This window comes from Morus notabilis, unplaced genomic scaffold (assembly GCF_000414095.1).
Source record: "Morus notabilis unplaced genomic scaffold, ASM41409v2 Scaffold507, whole genome shotgun sequence".
In the NCBI taxonomy this organism is placed as follows: domain Eukaryota; kingdom Viridiplantae; phylum Streptophyta; class Magnoliopsida; order Rosales; family Moraceae; genus Morus; species Morus notabilis.
Window position 1 is genome coordinate 1 of NW_010359604.1, and position 9,833 is coordinate 9,833.

Consider the following 9,833-nt stretch of genomic DNA (forward strand, 5'->3'; position numbering starts at 1 on the left):
CCGAAACGTCGTCATTCGCCCCTACAAAGTCGCTACTCGTAACAAAATCCGAGCAGCTGCACCCCGCCAATCCGTCGTATCTCCTCCATCAACACTAGTGTCGACTAACTCATCATCGGCCCCGCATCAAAACCCATGCGTTACCTTGGTCAACTCCGCCTAAACCCTCCCGCAAGAGGGGGAAAATCGTCTGTGGCGACGATGAGGAAGGAAGAGAGAGATCATGGGAGACCGCGTTGTCAGGGCTCAAAGTGCATCGTCGCCGGCGTGGATGGAGCTTTGATGGTGAAGTCGGCACCGACTATGGAAGCTCCTCAAGTTTTGGATAAGTTAGGGTTTGGTTTAGACATGTTTTAAAATCAAAGGCTGAGATTAAGAGTTAAATGAGGTTAATGGTTGAGATTTATTTTTTGGTAAATATTGATTGTTTCTTTTAATGAAAAGGAAGATGTGATCATGTGTGGGAGGTTTCATTATAATTCTATATTCGCTTGTGTTTTGTCGCCGTTTAACTTTAATCTGGTGACTGTAAATAAAACACCCTAACATAGAACTTCCTTTTTCTTTTGTGTAGTCTTGTGGCCTCTGTAACCTGTTTTTTTCCTCTCTAAATGGATCTAATTAAGATTGGATTTCACGAAATTTTAGGACTCGTTTAGTTCACTGATTTGAGTTTTTAATTCGAATTAAGATGTGACTTTATATAAAAGTTTTTTACTGCAATAAAAAAGTTAGATGTGATTGTTTCTGAGAGCATTTTACTGTAGTAAAACTCAAATTTTAAACTCGAATCAGTTAAATGAACGAGGTCTTAAAGTACCTTACAATATATGCACTGGACTGACCCAAGTAAATGTGAGTGGGTGAAATTTTCAATTATGCCTTCACTTAAAAAAAACACTGTAACTGTGTCCCTACTCAATAATTGAAATATATAAACAGTGCCTATACATTATAAGAAATTATAACTATGGGCCAATTGAAATATCGAATTTTATTCCACTTCATAAAAAATTATCTAATAATTAGATGTGATTGTTTCTGAGAGCATTTTACTGCAGTAAAATTCGAATTCTAAACTCGAATAAGTTAAATGAACAGGGTCTTAAAGTACCTTACAATATATGCACTGGACTGACCCAAGTAAATGTGAGTGGGTGAAATTTTCAATTATGCCTTCACTTAAAAAAAACACTGTAACTGTGTCCCTACTCAATAATTGAAATATATAAACAGTGCCTATACATTATAAGAAATTATAACTATGGGCCAATTGAAATATATAATTTTATTCCACTTCATAAAAAATTATCTAATAATTAGATGTGGTTGTTTATGAAAGCATTTTACTGTAGCAAAATTTGAATTCTAAACTCGAATTAGTTAAATGAACAGGATCTTAAAATACCTTACAATATATGCACTGGGCTGACCTAAGTAAATGTGAGTGGGTGAAATTTTTAATTATGCCTTCAATTTAAAAAAGAACACTGTAATTATGTCCCTACTCAATAATTAAAATATATAAATAGTGCCTGTACATTATAAGAAATTATAACTATGGGCCAATTGAAATATCTAATTTTATTCCACTTCATAAAAAATTATCTAATAATTCATGGTACTACAACTGAATTTTTTTTTTTTCCCTCTACCACCAAATATATGACGGATTTGATAAAAGTGAAATTACTTTTCCTTTATAATAATTATTGAATTTAATTTTGAAATCAGATTGCGCACACACACACATATATATGTCTACATAATTAAGAGTAAATGGGTTTTTTTTTATGCTTAAAAACGTTTCGTTCAACTCTTTTTTTTTTTTTTTTTTTTTAGCTGTTGTCATTCTTGCAGGAGAAAGAGAGGGAAAGAAAAATATTATGGTTCCGTTTATTTTATTTATTTGAGTTTAGAATTTGAGTTTTGTTATAATAAAAAACTCTCATAAATAATTATATTTAACTTTTTTACTACAGTAAAAAATTCTCATATAAAATTATATATCAATTCGAATTAAAAACTCGAATCAGGCTCAGCGAACTAAACGGGTCTATGTTTGTTTTTTAGTAAATTACCACATGTCAATCTCTAATTAGGAGTTCTCTTTAGTGGAATACACGTGGCGGTCTTCAGTTGGTTTCTCATTAAAATGGAGACGTGTCACCATACAATTACGTCAAGAAAACGAGCTCAGTGAACACGCAGCACAATTAAGCGCAAATGTGAAGGTGGCCGGCGGCCAGGCCACATGTCGCCTATTTATTAGCTGGAACAAGATTGTGGGCGGAGGACAGCTGACACGCCTGCTACAGATCCCACTGGACACGCCTTTATCTAGACGTGGAATGCACGTGCGAATCGCCGCCGTTGGTGATCATTATCTGACGCCCTGAAATCAATTTTGATATATATATATTAATTTATTTTGAATTGATTTGTCCATTTTAACAGTGTTTTGCACTAGCTTTCGCCTCTTCGGAGAATTTAATTAAAATAACAAACTGAAAAAGTAAAATTAAGAAAATGATTTTTTAATTTTAATTTTATTTATCTTCAGATCTCTATTTCACAAATCTCATTCTGTTACTCACAGATTCAGACTAAAAATTTTTAAAAAGTTATTTTACTAATAAAATTTTTTTATTGAGTTATTTTTACAAAGACCTCTTCTGATACTATTCAAATAAAAATAAAAATACACTAAAAATAAAATAAAATTACACCAATTACATAAAAATCAAATAAAATAAAACTAATTTAAAACACAATAAAGAAAAGTAAAATCTCAAGAGCTAAGTGATATTTGTGAAAATGAGTAATAAAATAACTCTATTTTATAGAGTTATTAAGGCCCCGTTTGTTTTACCGATTTGAGTTTAAAATTATAGTTTTGTTACAGTAAAAAATTTTAAGAAACAGTCACATGTAACTTTTTTATTACAGTAAAAAAACTCTCACATAAAATCACATCTCGACTCGAATTAAAAACTCAAATCAACGAACTAAACATGCCCCAAACGTTTCTCCTTTTTTCTTTTTTTCTTTTTCCTCTCTCATTCTCTTTGTTTTCCTATTCTTTGTTCTCTTTTTTTCCCCCTACATTTTCCCCCCTTTTCTATATGTTTTTTATTCTTTTCGTTTTTAAGTCGTCTTGGTTTTTTTATTCCCATATTTTATTTTTATTTCTCTCACTTTTCTATTGTTTTTTTTTTTTTGCACCTCCCCAAACATTTTACATATTTGAAATCTATCTTTGCCGTATTACTAAGGTTTCGTTCACTTCGCTGATTCGAGTTTAGAATTCGAGTTTTTTTACAGTAAAAAGCTCTCACAAACAATCACATCTAACTTTTTTGTTATAGTAAAAAGCTCTCACATAAAATCACATCTCAACTCGAATTCTAAACTCGAATCAACGAAATGAACGAGGTCTAAAGCTCAATCGGTTTCTTCCCAAAATTTACGTTGCAAAATGTTTTTTTTTTTTTTTGCTTTTTCTTTTGTTCGTTTTTGTCTTCATTAAATAATAAATATTTATAGAGTTAAATATAGATATTGTTATTAAATTTTTCTACAAAATCCCGCGCGAACTAGTGTGTGTATAATCATGTATATACTTTTTGTTACTAATAGAGAATTAATAAAGAAATTAAAACAACCTCCATATCTACATGTGTATTATATATATATACATATATATAGTATTTTTAATAGTTATTTCAATATAGGTGGGTATTATTATTTAAACATACTGTTAAATATGACGGAGTCAGGATTTGTAATTGTCAGTGGAGGCTTAATTTTCTTTTTTTACATAAATTGAATTTGTTCTTATTAATTTAATGAAATATACATAGATATAAGTGGGGGCTAAAATAGTTATCCTTAATTTTTGTGGGGGCTAAAAAAAATCTATGTAGAGTTAAGAGAGATTAAAATGATTTTTTTTTTCAATTTTTATGGGGGCTAACTTGTTAATTTTATAAGAAAATATGTGAATTTTTAAAAGAACAAAAATGTGAGTGGCGGCTTAAGTCCCCTCTCGTCTCTACATGGCTCTGTCAATACGTTAAAATAAATTTAATAATTAACTAAAAATGTATAATAATTAATAAAAATAAATTCTTATAATGACACTTTATCAAATTTGTATACTGATGGATAATCAAAACGTAACTATTAAAAATCATTTCTCCATTAAAGAAGAATGCATATGTGTCTTTTAACATGTTATTATGATAACCATAAGGAACGGCGAAATAAATGACGACAGACCTGGTAATGAAAAATAATAAATATTAAAAATCAAACCCATGTGCGTAATATATGTATATAATATGTATATAAGGGCTTTGATAATCTATTGCTTTTTTTTTTTTGAGAATTAATATTCTTCATTTTTTTTTTCCTGCGGAATGATATTGTGCTTGACATATTGTTTTATGTGCCAAGTTAATGTCGTCAAGATAATTAAAAGTAAAGATGCAACAATAGGTCAGGGCCTGTGGGCCGACCCAGACCCATCATGATATAGTGACGGGCCGGACTGACACGGCCCGTCATTGTTTAAGGCACGACCCAAACTATAAATATCAATATATTGAGCTGAGTTAATATATATCGGCCCGTGAGCCGATCCGGCACGGCCCATGAAAAATTATGGGCTAGGCTGGCCCGTTTATGCCCATAATGGGCCGGCCCATGTAAGACCCATATAGGCCCACAATGGGGGAAGACAAAAAATTCAAGATGATTGGGTTGATGACTTTGAAAATTTTGACATTTCTGACACTGGGTTTTCCTTATAAAGGTTTTTAATGAGACAATTATAAATAAAATATCATTTTTCATATTTCTATTGACTATTCAAACTTTTATATGTGTTAACTTGTTTAAAAATAAAAAAAATTGAAAATTATATGTTTAGATGGGCTAGCCCATCTAAACCCATGATGGGTCAAGATGGGCCTTGAATAGGCCAACCCATTCATGGCCCATGGCACGACTCATCCTGGTTCACGTAAAATTGGCCCTCGGTGTGAGCTTGGCCGAGGTAATTCTTATACGGGCCGGCCTGGCCCACAAAATTTGTGGGCTGGGCCGGCCCGGCCAACAACCCGTGTGGGGCTAAGGATAACGGGCCGGGCTAGGCTGTTCTTGCATCTCTAGTTAAAAGTTGGCATTGATCTAGTTAAGAATTTACTTGACTTCTAGAGAAGGTTCCCAAAATAAACCCATGTAATGGCATGGTCTAACGTAAGGCTGGCAATTCGGGTAGTGACACGACGACATAACTTGAAACATGTACGAAGTTAGCGAATTTGAATTTATTATAAATGGGTTTGAGTCATAATCAGGTTGACACGATTAATAAATGAGTTGGGTTATGATTGAACTCCTAATACGAAGTGACACGAATTGACACGATTAACTATATGTATCATCTGCAATCTAATGATGTGTGATATAACATGAAAGTTTATATGACATCTTAAATACAAATAATGTGAATTTTAATATTTGTAGGTAAAATTCATTTATTTGTCTTAAAGGAAAAATAAATTGACCAATAAATATGTTAAACATATCTTGACCGTGTTAAATAAGTTATTATTATATTAGTTATTTATTTAATATATTAATTTAAACGGGTTCTACGGGTTGATACGATTAATACGATTTATAAATGAGTCGTATTCGGGTTGATATTTTTGACACATTTAATAAACAAGTTGTATTTGTGTTGATATTTTCTAATACAATTAATAAATGGATTTATACGAACATGACCCACTAACACAAATTGTCACCCTTAGTCTAAGGTTTAAACTCTCTTTATTTTTACTATATAGTAAGTACGCCATTTCTCTGTACATGTATCTTTGTTGCTTTCCTCCAAACCATCTTTCTCTTATTTCATCTTTATTTTAAATTTGATGTATTATTTTTAGTATTATTATAATTACTATGATTATTATTATTGTTGTTATTATTATTAACTACGTTATAACATATGACTTAGAAGCCTTTTTTCACCAGGATTAGATTACAAGACTGCTGACGTGGAAGTAGGTGAGAAAAAATAATGAAGAGTTTTTTTGCTCAACTACCACACCTTGTTAAAAAGAAAATTTAGCTACACAACTTTGCATACATACATAAGATAATGCAAACAATTCTAAACTTTCATGGATTGAAAGACTACTTTTTTGTTTTTATGTTTTTGTTTTTCTTGTTTTTTTGCTTGAACGCGTAGAAAGACTAGTAGACTACAGCACGTTTTACACATTCGCAAACTTTTTCCATACGGCGCTACGACTACACGTGCCATAATCTGACACGTTTTCATACGTATAAGAAAGTTTTGTCTCTCTTTATCCATAAAAAAATATAAAATAGAAAAATTTTCAAGTCTCTTAAGCATTTTCTTTAAGCCCTTTTTATTTTATTAATTTGAGTTAAGTTGTGATTTTATGTAAAAATTTTTTATTGTAATAAAAAATTAAATATAATTATTTTTTATAATATTTTACTGTAATAAAATTTAAATTTTAAATTTAAATTAATAAAATAAATGAGAGTCTGTTTAATTGAAAGATTCATTTTCTGATTTGAATTATGATTTATAATTTATTACAGTATTTTTTTAAAAAAATATATATTTAAATTAAAAATGATTCTAATTTATAAACGAGCTGATTTCTTCACGTAACGAGAAAGTGGTGGATTTTTTGCGACGAAGAGCTTATGTTGCTAATAAAACACCAAAAATGGGAAAATCAAGCAACTGAAAGTGCTCTGTACTTAACGCTACAATCAATTTTTGGTACTTTTTCTTAACCAAGGAGAGGACGACGTCATGGATGAAGTGGGAGTGGCCGGTGAGGCGGCAGCGGGGGACGCCGCCCAAGGAGATCTGCAGCGTGCGAGGTCTCCATCCTGACGCTCCGTCGCGCGAGGTGGTCGTCGTGCCCATGCAGCTTCGGCCTTCGGCGTTCAAGATCTCCGCCCCCAAGCCTCCCTCCTGCGCGTAGAGCTCCGCCATGTGCCTCCTCCGGCAAGGTCGCCGTCACGGTTGAGAGTCGGGAAGAAGGAAAAACGGAGAGAAGGAGATTATCCGATACTTTTGTTTCCTTTTTTTTTTAATGAAAAAATGTGAATGATGTGTTTTAATATTTTTTAAAGAGTTAATGTAAAAATATGTTAAAAAATGTTAACAATAATCTCTTTCATACCCCAAATTTGTGAACTTTTTTCTTTACTTTTCTAGCGTTACATTTTTATTACTTTCCATATCATTTAAATTTAATATTTTTTTTCATAAAAAATATATAATTTTTTCTAATAATTCTTTAAAATATATATTTTTAAATGTGATATTTTATAAATACTTTTTTTTTTTTTGTAAGTACTCCACTTTAGTAATTTTTTTTAAATGAGTCATTAGTTACATATACTTTTCCTTCTAGTATATACACCTTAATTAGTTTTTTACTTTATTTTTCCACAAGTATGTATCTTACTTTACCATCCATTTTATGTAACACTCTAAATATTATTTTTTCATCCATTTTATGTAACGCTCTTAAATATTATTTTTTCATATATACTCTAAAATAACTTTTTATTTCATTTGCCTCTATTAAATTTTTTTTTAGAGTTGTATAAATGAGAGTTTCGGTTTTGTATTGTTCATTCATTTTTCTCTTCCATTTTGTTGTCTTGTGGTTTCTCTCCTTCTTTTTTTTTTTTTTTTTTTTTTTTTTTTTCCTTAAGTTTTTCTTTTTTTTTTTTCTTTTTGTTCCCTTCCCCCCCATAAAATTTTTTTTTTTTTTTTTTTTTTTGCACTTAAGTATTTCCTTTTCTTTTTTCCTTTTGATCCCTTCCCCCCCATAAAATATTTTTTTTCGTGGAATGTGCATCAGTTAAAAGCATCAGTCATCTCTGTTATTTTCTCTACGACCTTGTTTGGCACACCAGATATGGACTAAAATTAAGATAAATAATTCTAATCCCATGTTTGGTAACATTTTTTAACTGGATAACTTATCCAAAGATTCCAACATAATTCAAGTTATTTGTGATAAATAATCCTCCAAAAATGGGTGGGATTATTAGTTCAAAACTTTGGATTATAATATTTCTCTAACCTAGCTAAACACATCGCCACCTGACATGCAACAGCCCCACCTCCAATCAGTCCCTTGCCCAACCTAACATCGCCGTACAGCTGCCGAAAGCCCCTAGCGCGACCAAGCCTATCGCAGCTTTATCCTAGCGTCCCCAGCTTCGACAAACCCCATCCTCAGTGACTCCAGCCCCGTGGCGACCCATATCTGCCAGCTCTGACCAGGCTCATCGCAGCTCTGTCTTAACAAGAGAGAGAAAATATTCATATTTTAAATCTAATTTTGTACGATAATTTCTCAAATATGATTTTATATGAAATTTTGTATGAAATTTGACTTTTTTCCCAAATTTGATTTTGTATGAAAATTTTCCTAAATTTTATTTTAGTCCTATCCAATGATGCACCAAACACAAGATAGGATTTAACAAAATCCCTTCTAACCCAAGCAAGTCCAATCAAAACCGCATAATCTTATATAATATTTTTTAAAAAAATCTTATCCAATATAACATGCCAAACAAGACCAAAATTTCCTAAAAGTCTAACCATCATTTGTTTATTTTGGTATAGTTTTTGTTACTTTTGTAAACAAAAATGTTAAGGTAGGAATAATACAAAACTAAAATTTCTTACAACCCAATGAAAGTAATAAATTATTATTAAAATGACTTTTAAAAAAAGTCAAAATTAAAGCTTGAATTACTTATGCGCCCTTTGGTTCATATATTTGAACCCGTAATTTTAATTCTACTATAATATATTTCATCTCATAAAAAATTTAAATTTAAAAATATCTTCTCGTAAAATTTAACAAATAAATTAGAATCACCGATTTAAATGCAATAACGAGACCCTAAAAGTAGAAATAATAGGTGCGTTTGAAACTCGTTCTAAAATGATTTATTTTTTGTATGAAAATGAAAATGAAAACGTTTTCAATCTCAGACAAAAATCATTTATAAAAATGTGTTTGGTAATTTTATCATGAGATTATTTTCAGTGTAAAAAAACCCATTAATGTTTCTTTTTCTTTCTCTCTTTGCTAGAGAGATAAGAAAATAAAAATAAAAAATGAAAACCGACTAAAAGTCGTTTTTCATTTCTCTTTAATTTCACACTAAACTAAAAAAATTATTTTCATTTTTATTTTTATTTTTATTGCGTCAAACACTGTTTTAAAAATAATTTTATTTTTTCTTTCTTAAAAAATATAAAAAATAAAAATAAAATTAATTCTAAACACGTCCAATGTGTCTAACGTTAATATGAGGTTCTCACGTGGGAAGCACATGGTTCATCAACTATTTTTTTTATGTATAAAGGAAAACCGAAGGAAAAAAAAAAAAAAAAAAAGTCACTGAATTTGACCACAAACTCGTCTAAGGACCATTAAACATTTCCGTTCTTTTTTTTTTTTTTGCCCACTCACGGGTTAAATAATCATAAAAAAGTATTTTCTTTTCTTCTTCTTTTATTGGAGAGAGAAAGAGGGGGTAGGTGTGAGATTGACCGAACCAACTTCGCACACGTACCATCCGCTCTACCCTCTCTCTCCCTCCTCATTTTTGCCCCTTCTCTCCTCACTTATATAAATCCTTTCCAATCCTCATTCCCTCTCAGCTTGCCGTTCCCTTTCTCTAAGAGAACCGCCAAGCCGAGACAAAAAAAAAAAAAAAAAACATTTCCAAAAACAAAA

General features: G+C 31.0%; 1 protein-coding gene across 1 annotated transcript in view; it reads left to right on the plus strand.

Annotated features, from left to right (window-relative positions):
* The first annotated feature begins 9,762 nt into the window (after positions 1-9,762).
* The window catches only part of LOC21392327 (arogenate dehydratase/prephenate dehydratase 6, chloroplastic), a 1,709-nt gene continuing 1,638 nt past the window's right edge, over positions 9,763-9,833 (plus strand). Inside the window, exon 1 of the mRNA XM_010094894.2 lies at positions 9,763-9,816. The gene's annotated coding sequence lies outside the window, so the exon portion shown is untranslated. The remainder of the gene's footprint in view (positions 9,817-9,833) is intronic.